The sequence below is a fragment of the Schistocerca cancellata genome, chromosome 9 (genome assembly GCF_023864275.1).
Source record: "Schistocerca cancellata isolate TAMUIC-IGC-003103 chromosome 9, iqSchCanc2.1, whole genome shotgun sequence".
In the NCBI taxonomy this organism is placed as follows: Eukaryota; Metazoa; Arthropoda; class Insecta; order Orthoptera; family Acrididae; genus Schistocerca; species Schistocerca cancellata.
Genome location: NC_064634.1, coordinates 418,330,802 through 418,347,591, shown reverse-complemented (window position 1 = coordinate 418,347,591; position 16,790 = coordinate 418,330,802).

Below are 16,790 nucleotides of genomic sequence, written 5' to 3'. Positions count from 1 at the left end.
GGCCCTAAAACGTTCCTGTTCCTAATTTCGTCCGGTTTCTATTAATCGTAAGAAATGATTAAATGTACGTGCATGTGTGACCTCAGTCCATAGTTCTATTGAGAGAGTCTACTGTCTGCAGCACGTTTACCTTCTGTGTGGGAGGGAATCCATATTTTTACACTCGGGTGAATTAGTGCAACAGTCACGTTAACGGCCTGTTTCTTCTAGACTGAGGATTGGTTTGTGTTCAAGTACTGCGCGGTTTGACCTATGCTACTGTGGCGGCAGTTATAATAAATGTGGGGGCATTCGTAATATCGTCCCCATTTCAATTCTAATTTCGTCCCGGGGACGAAATTTGGAAGTGTTACCAAAGACTAATTTCATTTGCTATTCATAAAAAATTATTTTACTTTTTCCTATTGAAAACTGCAGGTGGAGAGAATTGGATTCGTTATACAAAATTCTTGGTTTGTTATAATGAAACTTGTTCTTTATCTACCGAAACAGAAATTCATATGTAACACGTGTTTAAAAGGCTCTAAATAACTAGAAAACATTGTTAATTCATGATCTAAAAGTGATCTATAACACTGGAATTGTTTCACAAGATTATATTGGAAAAATACATTAAACTAATGGTATTTTTCATAGTTTCTATGCGGGACGAAATTGCGAACATTTATTTGTATACCAGTTTCCGTACAGTTAATGCTTATGTCAACTACTGGCTTCAGTTTTCTATAACAATTTAATTGTACTTGCCTACAAGTGGAAAATAAATTCAGAAATATATGAAGGCCTTATTTCAATAGTGGTACAAGTTTATTTTTGTTCATTCTGAGACACAGAGTCCTAAAGCTAAATGAGCGCTGAAAAATCAGCAGTTTAAATATCACAAATATTCAAGTATATATACTTGAAATCTGTATCTCAGAATGAACAAAAATGGACTTGTACCACTATTGAAATAAGCTCTTCATATATTACATATTGTAGACTTTCCCATAACCTTTCATTCCTTATATATGTCCTAATCTACCAATGTGACGTAATTTGGGCTCCCTACCTTCTACATCTACACATCTACGTCCACATAGATACTCGGCAATCCACCGTGAAGTGCGTGGTGGAGAGTACCCTGTACCACTTACTGTCATTTCCCCTTCTGTTCCACTCCCGAGAAGAGCGAGGGAAAAACGACTGCCTGTACGGCTCCGTATGAGCCCTAATTTCTCGTATCTTATCTTCATGGTCCTTAAGCGCGATGTACACTCCTGGAAATGGAAAAAAGAATACATTGACACCGGTGTGTCAGACCCACCGTACTTGCTCCGGACACTGCGAGAGGGCTGTACAAGCAATGATCACACGCACGGCACAGCGGACACACCAGGAACCGCGGTGTTGGCCGTAGAATGGCGCTAGCTGCGCAGCATTTGTGCACCGCCGCCGTCAGTGTCAGCCAGTTTGCCGTGGCATACGGAGCTCCATCGCAGTCTTTAACACTGGTAGCATGCCGCGACAGCGTGGACATGAACCGTATGTGCAGTTGACGGACTTTGAGCGAGGGCGTATAGTGGGCATGCGGGAGGCCGGGTGGAAGTACCGCCGAATTGCTCAACACGTGGGGCATGAGGTCTCCACAGTACATCGATGTTGTCGCCAGTGGTCGGCGGAAGGTGCACGTGCCCGTCGACCTGGGACCGGACCGCAGCGACGCACGGATGCACGCCAAGACCGTAGGATCCTACGCAGTGCCGTAGGGGACCGCACCGCCACTTCCCAGCAAATTAGGGACACTGTTGCTCCTGGGGTATCGGCGAGGACCATTCGCAACCGTCTCCATGAAGCTGGGCTACGGTCCCGCACACCGTTAGGCCGTCTTCCGCTCACGCCCCAACATCGTGCAGCCCGCCTCCAGTGGTGTCGCGACAGGCGTGAATGGAGGGACGAATGGAGACATGTCGTCTTCAGCGATGAGAGTCGCTTCTGCCTTGGTGCCAATGATGGTCGTATGCGTGTTTGGCGCCATGCAGGTGAGCGCCACAATCAGGACTGCATACGACCGAGGCACATAGGGCCAACACCCGGCATCATGGTGTGGGGAGCGATCTCCTACACTGGCCGTACACCACTGGTGATCGTCGAGGGGACACTGAATAGTGCACGGTACATCCAAACCGTCATCGAACCCATCGTTCTACCATTCCTAGACCGGCAAGGGAACTTGCTGTTCCAACAGGACAATGCACGTCCGCATGTATCCCGTGCCACCCAACGTGCTCTAGAAGGTGTAAGTCAACTACACTGGCCAGCAAGATCTCCGGATCTGTCCCCCATTGAGCATGTTTGGGACTGGATGAAGCGTCGTCTCACGCGGTCTGCACGTCCAGCACGAACGCTGGTCCAACTGAGGCGCCAGGTGGAAATGGCATGGCAAGCCGTTCCACAGGACTACAGCCAGCATCTCTACGATCGTCTCCATGGGAGAATAGCAGCCTGCATTGCTGCGAAAGGTGGATATACACTGTACTAGTGCCGACATTGTGCATGCTCTCTTGCCTGTGTCTATGTGCCTGTGGTTCTGTCAGTGTGATCATGTGATGTATCTGACCCCAGGAATGTGTCAATAAAGCTTCCCCTTCCTGGGACAATGAATTCACGGTGTTCGTATTTCAATTTCCAGGAGTGTATGTTTGTGGCAGTGGAATCATCCGGCAGTCAGCTTCAAATACCGGCTCTCTACATTTTCTCCATAGCGTTCCTCGAAAATCCCTCCAGGGATTACCACTTGAGTTTCCGAAGCATCTTTGCTACGCTTACTTGTTGTTAGAACCCACCGCTAACAAATGTAGCAGTCCGCCTGTGAATTGCTTCGATATCTTGCTTCAATCTTTCCTGGTACCGATCCCAAACACTCGATCAGTAGACAAGAATAGGTCACACCAGCGTCCTATAAGCGGTCTCCTTTACAGAGGAGCCACTCTTTCCTAAAATTCTCCAAATAAACCGAAGTACACCATTTGCCTTCCCTACCACAGTTTTCACATACTCGGTCCACCTCATATGCTTATGTAATTACTTGATCCCCATCCCTTGCTGCATGAAATCGCTATTTTGTGCAGCGAGAATTATCCTCAGTATTGTACCTAAAATTTGGTAAATAACTCTTTTCGATAAGTTTACTCTCCTTCCTCGCAGCAATAAAAGAAGAAAAAGGCCTTTTTCAAGTTTTAATATCTGTTTAATGTCGGTGTACATTATAAAGACCTGCAAGCCTAGGAGCAATCCAGAATCCTCTATTGAAGGTGTTGAACGCCACAGAACGCCTTTATACCATTTAATGGAAATAGGGACACAGTCAGTGACACAATTAATCCCTAGTACATGCAACAAATATACTATTCGATCCACTGATATTTTTTATAGGTCAGGAAACTTTGGTTATCGTTAACGATTAAACAAATGGAAAGTGTTATCCAAGCGTATTTTTTCAAATTTTACAAAGAAACTTGAAATTATTATTATTTCAATTTTTAATGATAAACTGAAATTACCTGTGATGTGAATTTTGTAATGTGTTGATGACATATGACTATCTTTAGGTCGGTTGGTCGGTATGTCCTAATGTCTTTTTATTGCGAGATTAGCATCTTTAGTCGTGTTTGTCAAAATTTGAGTTGAATGTTAATGGAGATGGGCTCTATAAGTTCTGGGCTATTCTGTGTTGGAACTTGTTGGTCGAAAAAGTGTAGGAAGTATCTTGAAAAGTTCGTAACTCGTGGTTTGTGTGATAAATTGTGAAAACAATAAATTACGTATATAATAAAGACCATCAAAGCTCTGCAGTATTTCATTACTAAAAAATTAATAGAAAGTCTTGCGAGTATTTCTGTACCAAAAATTAATACATGAACTAAGAAAACGTGGATCTCTTCATATAAAGTAGGAATTAACCAAATGGATGCTGAACCAGCTAACAGGAATTTCCTGTAGACACAAGCTAAGTAACTTATTCCTTTTTAAGATAGTGATTTCTCACCACATTGCAAGAACTCACCTCGTCATTGGTTTTTATCGGATGAAGATCACACCAAGTAACGCTACTAATGCCTGCTGAGGAACTTTGATCACTGAGTCAACGAACATCAAAACAAAGGTCTCTTTGAGATCAAATTACAAAATTAACGAATCTCTTTCACATTTGACAATTCACTGTTGCGTGAAACGCAGTCACAGACTCGCTAGACAGCATTATGGTAGCAATCCTGTTAGAGAGCGCGTCTCGTATGGTCGATTCTAACCACTCAACAATCATCCTGGAACCACTTGCTAACAAACACGTTAACTTTCGCGTCCTTTGTGAAGACATCTTCAAGTGATTTTTTGGGGATCAGGGAACAAGTAAATCTGGTCTGTCGAACAGGAGTCCTGTCAGTGTCTTATCTATTGCAAAAACTCATTCGGTAGAGGGAGGAGCATACGCTGCACGTCGATCCCAACTGAGGTGATGTACTTTGTCCATACACAAGAACCCATTCTGGAATAAATTAGATGTAATTAAAACATCAAGTTCTCTTATACATTGTCTTTATAATAATGGACACAGCGTTCTCATTTACATGCCAGATCGCAAAGAGGTCCTTATTGGAACCATCATCAGTTTTAAATCTAGAACGCCGATATGATGTGCGTCAAAACAACATTCAATTTTCATCCACAAGTTTTCGATATTTATTTCACGTTCACACATATGGAGCCACCATTTCACGGATCACCCATCTAGAGAAGCGTTGTACAGTTTCAATTTAGCCTCTCATTTTCCTTACAATTTAAAATAAAGGAGCAAACTCATTATTAACCTTCACTAACAGTGGGTGAACCTACTAATGTACAAATCTTTGCTTACCAGTAACTTTGAAACAGAGTGTTATTCATATTTGTGAGTTTTCAAGAACACATACGAAATGACAAATTAAAAAAATCGCAAAAAACTGCAATTGACTCATAGTCCTCAACATGTAACATTATAACTAACCATAATTTCATTTATACTAATATTATCAAAGGCCATGACGTGTATTCGTTGCGTGCTCCCACTTTTACTTGTAATTACAGTGTTTCGTGTAACATGTAGGCAAAAAAATAATTATTTGAGAAATTATGAACCACGAATTGTGATATTTAGAATATAAGAGCTTTAAAATGGAAGTTAAATAGAAATTACCTTCACGAAAGTAATTCATTTGTATTTCAATGTAGTACTTGGTATGCAATTTATCTCATTTTACAAATCGTTTGAAATCCGACGTTAAAATCGTGTCAGTGACAGAGACATTTTTGTTTTGACGTTAATGCACACCTCCAAAATAACTCGTATGAGAGATCATGTCGCAGATGAAGGAGAATGGTTGAGGAGTGAAGTTAGCATTAACAATGATGTTATTATGTAAATAGCTACACGCTAACGAATATGACACTAGTAATTATGTGGAAGGGAAACACGCAGCGGCTCAGCTCGAGTCAAAAAAACATAAATTGTATCTAGAAGCGCTGTTTATGTCGTAGACTTTTCATAGCCTATGTGAAATATGCAGTGGTGTATCTAACGTCGATTTAAACAGTTGCGTACTGAGGTGGAACCACGCAATATATTCTGGATAAGTGGTCATTTTATGTTCTATATGGCAGTAACGTATGCAGTAATAGAACAGTTAGACCAAGTATTTTGCTTCAGAAAATATCTCATTTTACCGACTACGAGTAAACACAACTAACACGTTGATTAACGGTGTAACTAATATTGAGCAACTATACGTTATATTTACGAGTCGCTGCATTCATAACCGCCTAATAATACGTCGAGTGAACGAAACGTTGATATGAGGTCGTACGATACCGCATCAGCTTGAGAAATCTCTGGCATGAAAGAACCTGTTGTCGCGGCACATTCGTAGAACGCGGACTGACGGACTGTAAGTGGAGAGTAGGAGAGACAGAGAGAGAGAGAGAGAGAGAGAGAGAGAGGGAGGGAGAGGCGTCCGTGACCTCACGTTACCAGGTCACAGAGAGCATTGAGCATTTTGAAGCGTTGCCCTGCTGTTGACACGAGCCAACTGGCACCTGCCGGCGAAACCTTTCATTCCACACCGCAGAAATAAATTAAATGAAACATCAAAGGGAAATTTAATAACGACACATGTCATACGATACGTAAACAACAGGCTCGTTGCGTTTTTCATTTCGTCAAAATCACAAGTAATTTTTTATCTGCTATTAGTAGTCCAATGCGCTCGTAAAACTGTATATTAATTTAGATACAGGAAGTCTCTATATTGAACATTTCACTTGTGTCATGAATACATTTAAATGTTGGTGCATCCGATGTTGAGCCTCAACGTCTTACACGTAGTCGGAGAGCAAATTTACTTGTAGTTTCGGCTTCGTCAAACTGGGTTAAACAAAATATGGAGCTGACTACGCTGGTCAGAAACACGACGAATTCTGTGAACATTTCTATTCACTGCCTTCTCAGTAATCTCTCAGCGCTGTTCTACTTCTTAAGTACTCAAATCCTTGGCAACGACGTGTTCTACATTGACCGTTTCCAAATTTATTGAACTAAGATCCAAATTTTTGAATAAATGTTCAGTAGTGTGAAGAAAATATCGTACTCACACCAATTATACTCAAATACACAAAAAAACGTCGTGTCACACATCACATTGTTGACTACGGTATCTTCGTGGTGAATATTGCTGCCTGTCGTAAGGGGATTCTTCCTCTTCGTGCACTGGCCCGCTCCTTGCTAACACGTAAGACAGTGTCGTATGTGAATGTATGGAGAACAGGTGACTGTAGCGAGTATGAATGTAGCGTAACGTTATATTTTTGTTGTATGCTCATGACGTATCAGGGGCCTCATATCACTCCAACTGGATACTCCCCACACCATTACAGAACCTCCACCAGTTCGGACAGTCCGGTGCTGACATGCAGGTGTTGTGGATTCATGAGTTTGTCTCCATACCGGTACACTTCCATCCGCTCTCTACAATTTGAAACGAGACCCTTCCGACCAGTCATCAATAGTTGCAATAGTTGAATGTCGATGTTGACGGGCCGAGGCGAGGCTTTGTGTCGTGCACACTAAGGATAAGTGGCTCTTCGGCTCGGAAGGCCCATATCGTTAATTTTTCGTTAAATGGTTCGTACTTGACACTTGTTGATGACCCAGCATTGTAATCTGCACCAACTTGCGGAAGGGTTGTACTTCTGTCATGCTGAACGATTCTCTTCAGTCATCGTTGGTCCCGTTCTTGCAGGATCTTTTTCTGGCCGCAGCGATGCCGGAGATTTGATGATTTACCGGATTTCTGATATTCATGGTACACTCGTGAAATCGTCGTACGAGAAAATCACCACTTTATCGCTACCTCAGAGACGCTGCGTCCCATCACTCGTGCGCCGACTATAACACCACGTTCAAACTCACTTAAATCAGAATCATCAGATTCAGTTATATTATTGTATCCACATTTGTGACAGTTGTAATTTGTAATTTATGGAGCAATGCGCGGATCAGGATGATACTTATCGTAGAATTATCTGGAAAACAGTTTCTTGCTGAGCAGAAACATACCTGCAGGAATGCGGTTATTATGGGAAACTACTTCCAAAATTATAGAGAAAAATTCGTTTTTTCACACCAAAGTTAATGAAAATAATAAATGATTAATTAAGTCTTTATAATATGCAGAGTCACAATAAATATGTTATTAGAATTACGTGTGAATGGGGAAAGGTACCAGCAGCGAGATTCGAACCAGAGACGTGTTGCTTATGAAACAAAATGCTAACTCACTTGGGTCCGGACTCCTTGGATACTAGGGACCACACGAAGATATCAGCATGCATAAGACTTTCAAACTCTATTTTGTCGAAAACAATTGACAGTTGCGTCTTCCTGGTTACATACCGTGACTACACATTCTGTTATGTATCAGGTCGGTGAGAGGACTTTCATGCGATCTCCTTGTTAGACGAAACGATGTCAAGAAATATTTTGACAACCTCAAGTAACTTTTTTTTTTTACTTTGACTTCGTAACATATCGAGGATTCTTCCACATTGCTGATTAAACTAGAATGGGTTTTGTACATGAGCCTGTCACAACATTTTTCAATTACTTCAGAAATATTTGGAGTTCAGCTTCAAATTGAAAAAAAGATTTTGAAAAATCCAGTAACACGACGGAGAAGACTTTCATCCTAATCTTACCAACGCAGGAGAAACAGAATTAGACGCACTGACGAGAGAAGGAAGGCTTTGAAAACAAACGACGTAGAAGATTTAGTAGTTCAGCCCAGACTACGAGACGACTGGAGTCTACGGTTAATAGAAAACAGCCAGGACCAAAATAACAGACGTCATAATTGATTATTATTGTTTATTAGAAGACTTTATTAGTTGTAAAATCACGAACAGTTAGTGAAGTGTAATTAAATTGAGGGTTATTGTAAATTTTACTGTAAGTAATCTGTGACTCTTTTGTTTCATGCTCCTGCCGTGTACTAATTAATGATTTGAGCAAAAGTTTACTGAGAGAATATTTTATTAGTGAAGGTTTACTTGAATACTAAAGTACAGCTGGTGAAATAGCTCACGACTACAATAATTGATTACGGTGGGATTTGACAGCTTGACTTTTGCGCAGCATCTTCATCTTGATGAATAGTAGTCCAGGCCAAGATATTTCGTAGTTGGCGCTAAGCCGTTAGAAGAGTGTGGATTTCCTCAATTACGTGTGTGTTAAAATCGATTGGGAATAGATTTGTTTAGAGAGTGTACTGGGATTTTTGGCTATAGTATATTATAATTACCAGGATAGTATCTAAGGCTATCATGTTCATGTGAGAAAGGTTAGGACTAGAAGAGGAAGGATGGATGCAGGCAGATTTACAGATCTCAGATCACGTGAAAATTTAGCAGATTTTGACGGTAGTGCAACACAAAGCATACCTATGCCATCAATTAACAGAGTCAATAATCCTGAATCATCGAACGCAGATTCCTCTGTCTCGATTATTGAACATTGTAACCCTAATTCGGAAACAGCTCTACCCCATAAGGTTAAGTAACACATACAATTAGCTGCAAAATCGGAGGATGTACCTACTTGACAGATCGCTTCTGATCCGTTTACGGCTCCGCTAATGAGATTAGACGAAAAACAGGAGGTAACCATAAGAGCTTGCTCGCTGAACTAGCAGGGAGAGATAAGGAAAGGGAAAAGACACAGGAAGGAAAGGAAAGAGAAAGGGAAAAGTAATGAGATAGAAAATTGGTGGAAAGGGGTAGAAAGATTTTTGACGACTTACATCAGGTCCGTAAAGTGTAGGATGAAATAAACGCACGAAAGTTTACCACACTTAGCTGCTTTAGTTGCTCTGTTAGAATTAGACACAGAACGTTTCCAAGAGAGAGAAATTCAGACTGAAAAGATTGTTGAGGCAATGACTGATAAATTGTCACGCCTTGAAGTAGAAATGAAGGAAAACGTTCTTGTTGAGTGAAATCGAAAGTGAGAAGTTGAGATCTCCGGATGAATCGAGAACAAAACTGCTGAAATTTATACAAAAGTAAATTCCGAAATAGCTTCTGGTATTCAGTTAGATAATACAGGTTCGGACAGGGACGTAAAAGCCATTATAGAAGATTTCAAAGCCGACTTTCGGCAAATTACACTCCTGGAAATGGAAAAAAGAACACATTGACACCGGTGTGTCAGACCCACCATACTTGCTCCGGACACTGCGAGAGGGCTGTACAAGCTATGATCACACGCACGGCACAGCGGACACACCAGGGACCGCGGTGTTGGCCGTCGAATGGCGCTAGCTGCGCAGCATTTGTGCACCACCGCCGTCAGTGTCAGCCAGTTTGCCGTGGCATACGGAGCTCCATCGCAGTCTTTAACACTGGTAGCATGCCGCGACAGCGTGGACGTGAACCGTATGTGCAGTTGACGGACTTTCAGCGAGGGCGTATAGTGGGCATGCGGGAGGCCGGGTGGACGTACCGCCGTATTGCTCAACACGTGGGGCGTGAGGTCTCCACAATACATCGATGTTGTCGCCAGTGGTCGGCGGAAGGTGCACGTGCCCGTCGACCTGGGACCGGACCGCAGCGACGCACGGATGCACGCCAAGACCGTAGGATCCTACGCAGTGCCGTAGGGGACCGCACCGCCACTTCCCAGCAAATTAGGGACACTGTTGCTCCTGGGGTATCGGCGAGGACCATTCGCAACCGTCTCCATGAAGCTGGGCCACGGTCCCGCACACCGTTAGGCCGTCTTCCGCTCACGCCCCAACATCGTGCAGCCCGCCTCCAGTGGTGTCGCGACAGGCGTGAATGGAGGGACGAATGGAGACGTGTCGTCTTCAGCGATGAGAGTCGCTTCTGCCTTGGTGCCAATGATGGTCGTATGCGTGTTTGGCGCCGTGCAGGTGAGCGCCACAATCAGGACTGCATACGACCGAGGCACACAGGGCCAACACCCGGCATCATGGTGTGGGGAGCGATTTCCTACACTAGCCGTACACCACTGGTGATCGTCGAGGGGACACTGAATAGTGCACGGTACATCCTAACCGTCATCGAACCCATCGTTCTACCATTCCTAGACCGGCAAGGGAACTTGCTGTTCCAACAGGACAATGCACGTCCGCATGTATCCCGTGCCACCCAACGTGCTCTAGAAGGTGTAAGTCAACTACCCTGGCCAGCAAGATCTCCGGATCTGTCCCCCATTGAGCATGTTTGGGACGATGAAGCGTCGTCTCACGCGGTCTGCACGTCCAGCACGAACGCTGGTCCAACTGAGGCGCCAGGTGGAAATGGCATGGCAAGCCGTTCGACAGGACTACATCCAGCATCTCTACGATCGTCTCCATGGGAGAATAGCAGCCTGCATTGCTGCGAAAGGTGGATATACACTGTACTAGTGCCGACATTGTGCATGCTCTGTTGCCTGTGTCTATGTGCCTGTGGTTCTGTCAGTGTGATCATGTGATGTATCTGACCCCAGGAATGTGTCAATAAAGTTTCCCCTTCCTGGGACAATGAATTCACGGTGTTCTTATTTCAATTTCCAGGAGTGTAGAAACAAAGTGGTTCTTGAACTTCTTAAATGGCAGGACGAAATGAACCGAATGGCGGAATGACTTGAAAGCGATATTTTAGTAACAGCGAAGGGCAGGGCATTTTTCCAACGAAGACTAAGGTGAGCGACAATGAATCGCCTCAGTACAGACATGGCAATGAGCGTATTACTCCGAGACCGTATTCGAAAAGCATAGATGACTCAAAGCATTAAAACTTGAACTGAGCATTACTAAATTTGACAGTTCCAAACTTATTCTCCAGAGAACGATATCCCACGTCCGATAGTACTCGTAAAAAGGTTTAGGAAAATCTTTCCACGGAACTAACATCATACAGTATGGTTCGTTGTGTCGCAAATAATTGTCGATGCTTCCTTGTGGGGAAACAAAGTTGTGTATTTGTGTGACGCGTACGATGATTTCGAACGCAGATTCATTGCCAAGTTTTGGTGTACTAGCAAACAAGAGAAATTGATAAAAGAGGCTTATGGTCCTGAATACTGCAATCCCAAGAAAGGTAGCTTACAAAACACGATATTCTGACTAACCTATGTCACCTTACGAACTATTTCGAATATTGAAACTAAAGTTAGCTGTCAATATTCGAGGAAAACTGACTTAGTACCACATGCCAACCTTGAATACTATTTGTCAATAGTTGATTTCCTTATATAAGTGGACCTCTAACAAATGAAGGGAAATCGGAATTAACACAATTTTGCTGGAATTTCTAGGAAAAATAACCACAACCACAGTAATGGACATAACCATAATCGTAACTATTCTAATTATAACCGAAATGGAAATGGCTATTGAAACGGAAGTGGGAACAGAGACGGAAACTTTGCGTACTAGCCAACTCCACCCAATATTTTAATCAGAACTTACTGTCCTAGAAAAACCAGAATTCAAACCAATAATGACAACCAACCATAACTGTCGCAAGATAAAATATAACGGTAGCTATAAAGACGGGAATTACCACCTTGATAACCTTGAATAATCAAAGGCTCCAAAAATCCAGTCCAGGTTGTTGGCAGTCCTCTGCTGCTGCTGTCGCTACTGAACAGTATTTACGGATGCAACAACATTCACACAGCCAGAGTAATAACACGTCACCGATTCCAGGTACCCCAAAATGGTGGCCGCAGAAACGTCATAGTGTGCCCATAGCAGTGGTTACGGTAGAATCCTGTACGGACAAACCCATACGGAAAACTATAAACGGTCAATCTTTGCCTTCTGAAGCTGGCAGACAATGAGGGAGGACATGATGAAAACCTGCTATTAATATTACGATATAACGACGACATAAAGTTATAGGATGAACTTAGCAAAGAACTTAGAAAGTGTAAATCAGTCAAAGACAGTATGGTACAGGCTACGATTAAGGAAGCTGTCAGTGGTATACCTGTAGATACAATTATGACACTGGAGCCACTACTTACGTGATTAGCTATTATTTGTACAAGCAGATCAGTTTAAAAACTATGAAGCCAGTTTCAATGCTCATAAATGTAATGTCACTGGAACTTTTGGAGGGCAGTCAGACACTATAAAGTTTCAAGTACAGGTTGATGTTGTAATTCAGAAGGAAGTACTGAAAAGCACCTTGTAGTTACTGAATAAATTATCTATCTTTGAATATGGGACGCAATTTCCTGCGTGAGAGAAGAACAGCTATAATGGACCTCGAGGCATGAATGTTAGTTTTAGAAAGTGAACGTAACAGTATAAGGCTGGACCTTGTGAAAATGCCGGAACGTCACAGTAAATACTGCAAGTTAATTGACATATAATACGTCAATCCAGTGGTACTGTAGCTGAATTTAGTTCGTATTATGCCCATAATAGGAAGGAGGTAGATATTCAAAACTTATAGCTATTAAAGGGAGTGAATCGACATATGTGACAGACAAACGACAAAAGAAACTTGTTAATCTGTTGAATAATTGTATTAAGGTATTTTTCGATAAGCTGGGAATTGTAAAGGTTACGTGTACCATACGCGTGTTTATCCCCATGGAATCTTCTGTCAGCCGTCCACTGTGGTCGAGGGGTTCTAGGCGCTTCAGTCTGCAACCACGCGGCAGCTACGGTAGCATGTTCGAATCCTGCCTCGGGCATGGATGTGTGTGATAACCTTAGGTTAGTTAGGTTTAAGTAGATCTAAGTCTGGGGAACTGATGACCTCAGATGTAGTCCCATAGTGCTTAGAGCCATTTGAACTATTTTTCTGAACCTTCCGTCGATCTTCTTGTCCTGTAACACGGTCCAAAAAAGAAGCAGTGACCAAAGAGATCCGTAAAGCGTTAGGCTGGCAGATATGTAGCCGTCAAGTTCTTCGTACAGCAGTCCGTTACTCTCCGTGACCAAATCAAATTGTAGTATTCGCTTGGTTTTTGACGCGCGGGACGTCAACAGTAATTGTAACTGTCCGGACGCGACCGGAAGACGTAGATGACCTAATACGGAAATTCTACGGAGTGAAATACTTAATCTCCGAGGACTTATAAACCTTTTCATTGCTTAAGTGTTCTTGACATTTTGTGTACAGATTCTGGTAACCTTAAATCAGAGTAATTAACTGTGACTAATTCTTGTGTGAAACTATGAAAGGACCTGTTGATACACGCCGAAGCATAAATTCTGAAAGGGACAGTTCATACAACGATTCACGAGTTTTTTAGCTCCCGTTTGCGCATGAGACAAACTGAACGAGTCTCGATGACAGAAAGCGAAGAAATTTTAATGAGTGTTCGCGAAAAATGTACGAAACTTGTGGTTACGAAAAAAAGAAAGTAGTTTATCGAATGCGTAGGTCATACGACGAAATGCGAGATACTGTGTAATTCGTGAAGTGCACATATGGAATAACAGAAAGAAATACATAGCTTTACGAGTTTCCAGGTGTTTTTAGCATTGACAATACTCTCTTAATGTGTACGAATGTTTCATACTCACTTTTCTGGAATGCTGAAAGCTGCCCAAGACCGACTGCCGTCAATAGTTTGCTGCCTGTGAGAAGAAGACCTACAGAAAACGATCCCGTTGGGCTCAGTTCTTACACTACTAGCCACAGATCCAAAGGGTCCAAGCATCTGTGGCCTCAGTGTTCCAAATCTCCAGTCTCCAAACCATCAGAACAAAGATCAAGACAAAGCCAATGAAAAAATTATAAACCAATGTTCAAAAAGACTGAGAAGTTCAGTAAAATGACTTGAAATACTTGGAATATTTGAGAAGTATTTTTTAAGGTCATATAATACTAGAATGAAATATTTTTGTGGTGTCACCGCCAGACACCACACTTGCTAGGTGGTAGCTTTAAATCGGCCGCGGTCCATTAGTACATGTCGGACCCGCGTGTCGCCACTGTCAGTGATCGCAGACCGAGCGCCACCACACGGCCGGTCTGGAGAGACGTACTAGCACTCGCCCCAGTTGTACGGACGACTTTGCTAGCGACTACACTGACGAAGCCTTTCTCTCATTTGCCGAGAGACAGTTAGAATAGCCTTCAGCTAAGTCCATGGCTACGACCTAGCAAGGCGCCATTAACCATTTCTAGAGAGAGTCTCACTTGTATCATCAAGAATGCTGTATACAAATGACGGATTAAAGTTAAGTATTCCAGCAGCTACGTACTTTTCTTTATAGCATTCATTACGTATCCTGTTTCAGACTTAACGCAAGCCGGCGTTAGTTGACGCGTGCCCTTTCGGCTTCCTCGCCTTGTGTCTAGACTGTCTTGTCTAGACACAACAATTTTAAACCTAATAATGATTGAAATTTATAGTGAGCAATCACCAGTAGGCTTAAGTGCGCGTTAAATGTGATATTTAAGTATGAATAAGAAACTGACCTCTGAAAATACGACTCTGTCGTGGCACCTTCGGGACAATACAACCAAGCTTTGATGGCCTTAAGTCGTAATTTTATTAAAAGTAAAGTATTAGTTATAAAATAGGAATACCATATAATCTGAAGTGAGTAAAGGAGTAAGAACACTCTAGATTACAAAGCGTTTGTTTGTATTAAGCTACAAGTAATAAAGACAATAGTGTCGCGCTCTCATTTTGTTCAGATCATTCTGTCAGCTCATTTGGGTTCGACCACCTTATTTCTTCATTGAGTGTTCACTTTGCTACAGTGTTAGCTCGTGTGAGTGGTATGTCTCTTAAGTTGTGAAAATATATGAGATCAGAAGGATCGACAAACTTTAATTTCAGAAAAATAACCTGCCTGTGTTATGAAGACATAATATGGGGCAAAATTAACTAAGAAAGAGTTTCAGTTTTATTTAAAGTGCACTTCATTTTGAAACTCAATTAGGAAAAAATAACTATTACATCGCATTGTAGTGCAGTGCAACGATATCCGTTGCTCAATAGACGGCCAATATTAACTACCTGCCTAGTATTCTAGTCGCTGTAGGTAGCAAGTACTGAAACCATTTTAGCTACCAAAAAGTGGTATTAAAATATAACCAAAGTATATTTCACTTTGTTAGGCCGAAGACTATCAAACCATTCTGTCAGAGAAGTAAATCAACGACGTTCAAAATACAAGTAAACTGTATTTAACCTGGCTGTTGGACATTTTTGCCTTCTTCCACATCCCTCAGATACATGTGCTTCATAATAAAATCTACTGCTGGAACTTAACTTGAGAGAAGCCATATAAGCACATCGAACTTTTAATACAACCGTCAATTAAAAAATAGCCAAGAGAACACCAGATTAAATACAATGATTCCCTTTTCACTCATCTATTCCTTAGGACTTATTTACGATAGTACCGACATCTAAGCACCAGGATCTAATCATTTGAACACCTTAATACCTGTTGGTACAGCAATAATCATAGTTGCTGATGTGAAGTATACTCGTGTATCAACATACATTCCCACTGTAAATATATGGAATGCTCATACCGGCAATCATTTGCTAGGGCCGCCTTTATTTTTCATCTCGTTATTACATCGTGCGACAATTTTCATTACTGCATCTAAGTCTGTGTGGAGTGATCTGCCCCGTGAACGGTCCAGTCTGAGCGGATCTTCGCAACAGCCAAAAGGCATGTCAAGAGATCAGCTGGTGTCTCTCAAAGCTCGTCATCTGATTGTCAAGTTTGTGCGAGAGTGTTACGGCAATGCTGAGCAAACTCTACTAGTAGATGCTAGAAGCAATACGATGTTAATCACGAAGATTGTTGAAATTTCAACAAATTACAATTCTAGGCGAGATGGGCAACATATTACTTCGTTGAAAAAAATTCCCACAGATGCTTCGAGAAATGACCATTCCGAGAAAGTCAGAGAAATTGAATCTGGTATGGTGGTTTAGAGACATTGTTCCAAAGAGCCTTTCACAAATCTACATAAACACTCCCCTATAGTACATGGTGGAGTACACATCGTCCCAGTATCATGAAGATCCATTCCCGTATCAGCGAGTGAGTGTGTCTCTGAAAAAGACCTAAGCCCCTCTACATTTTTACATGATCCCTTTGCGAGACATAGGCTTATGGTATTATAATGGTTGCATAATACGGATACAGATTCACTAAATTTTTCCAAGAGGTTTAGATGATAGCTACGTCGTTTATCTTCCAATGGATTTTGTTACACTTCGG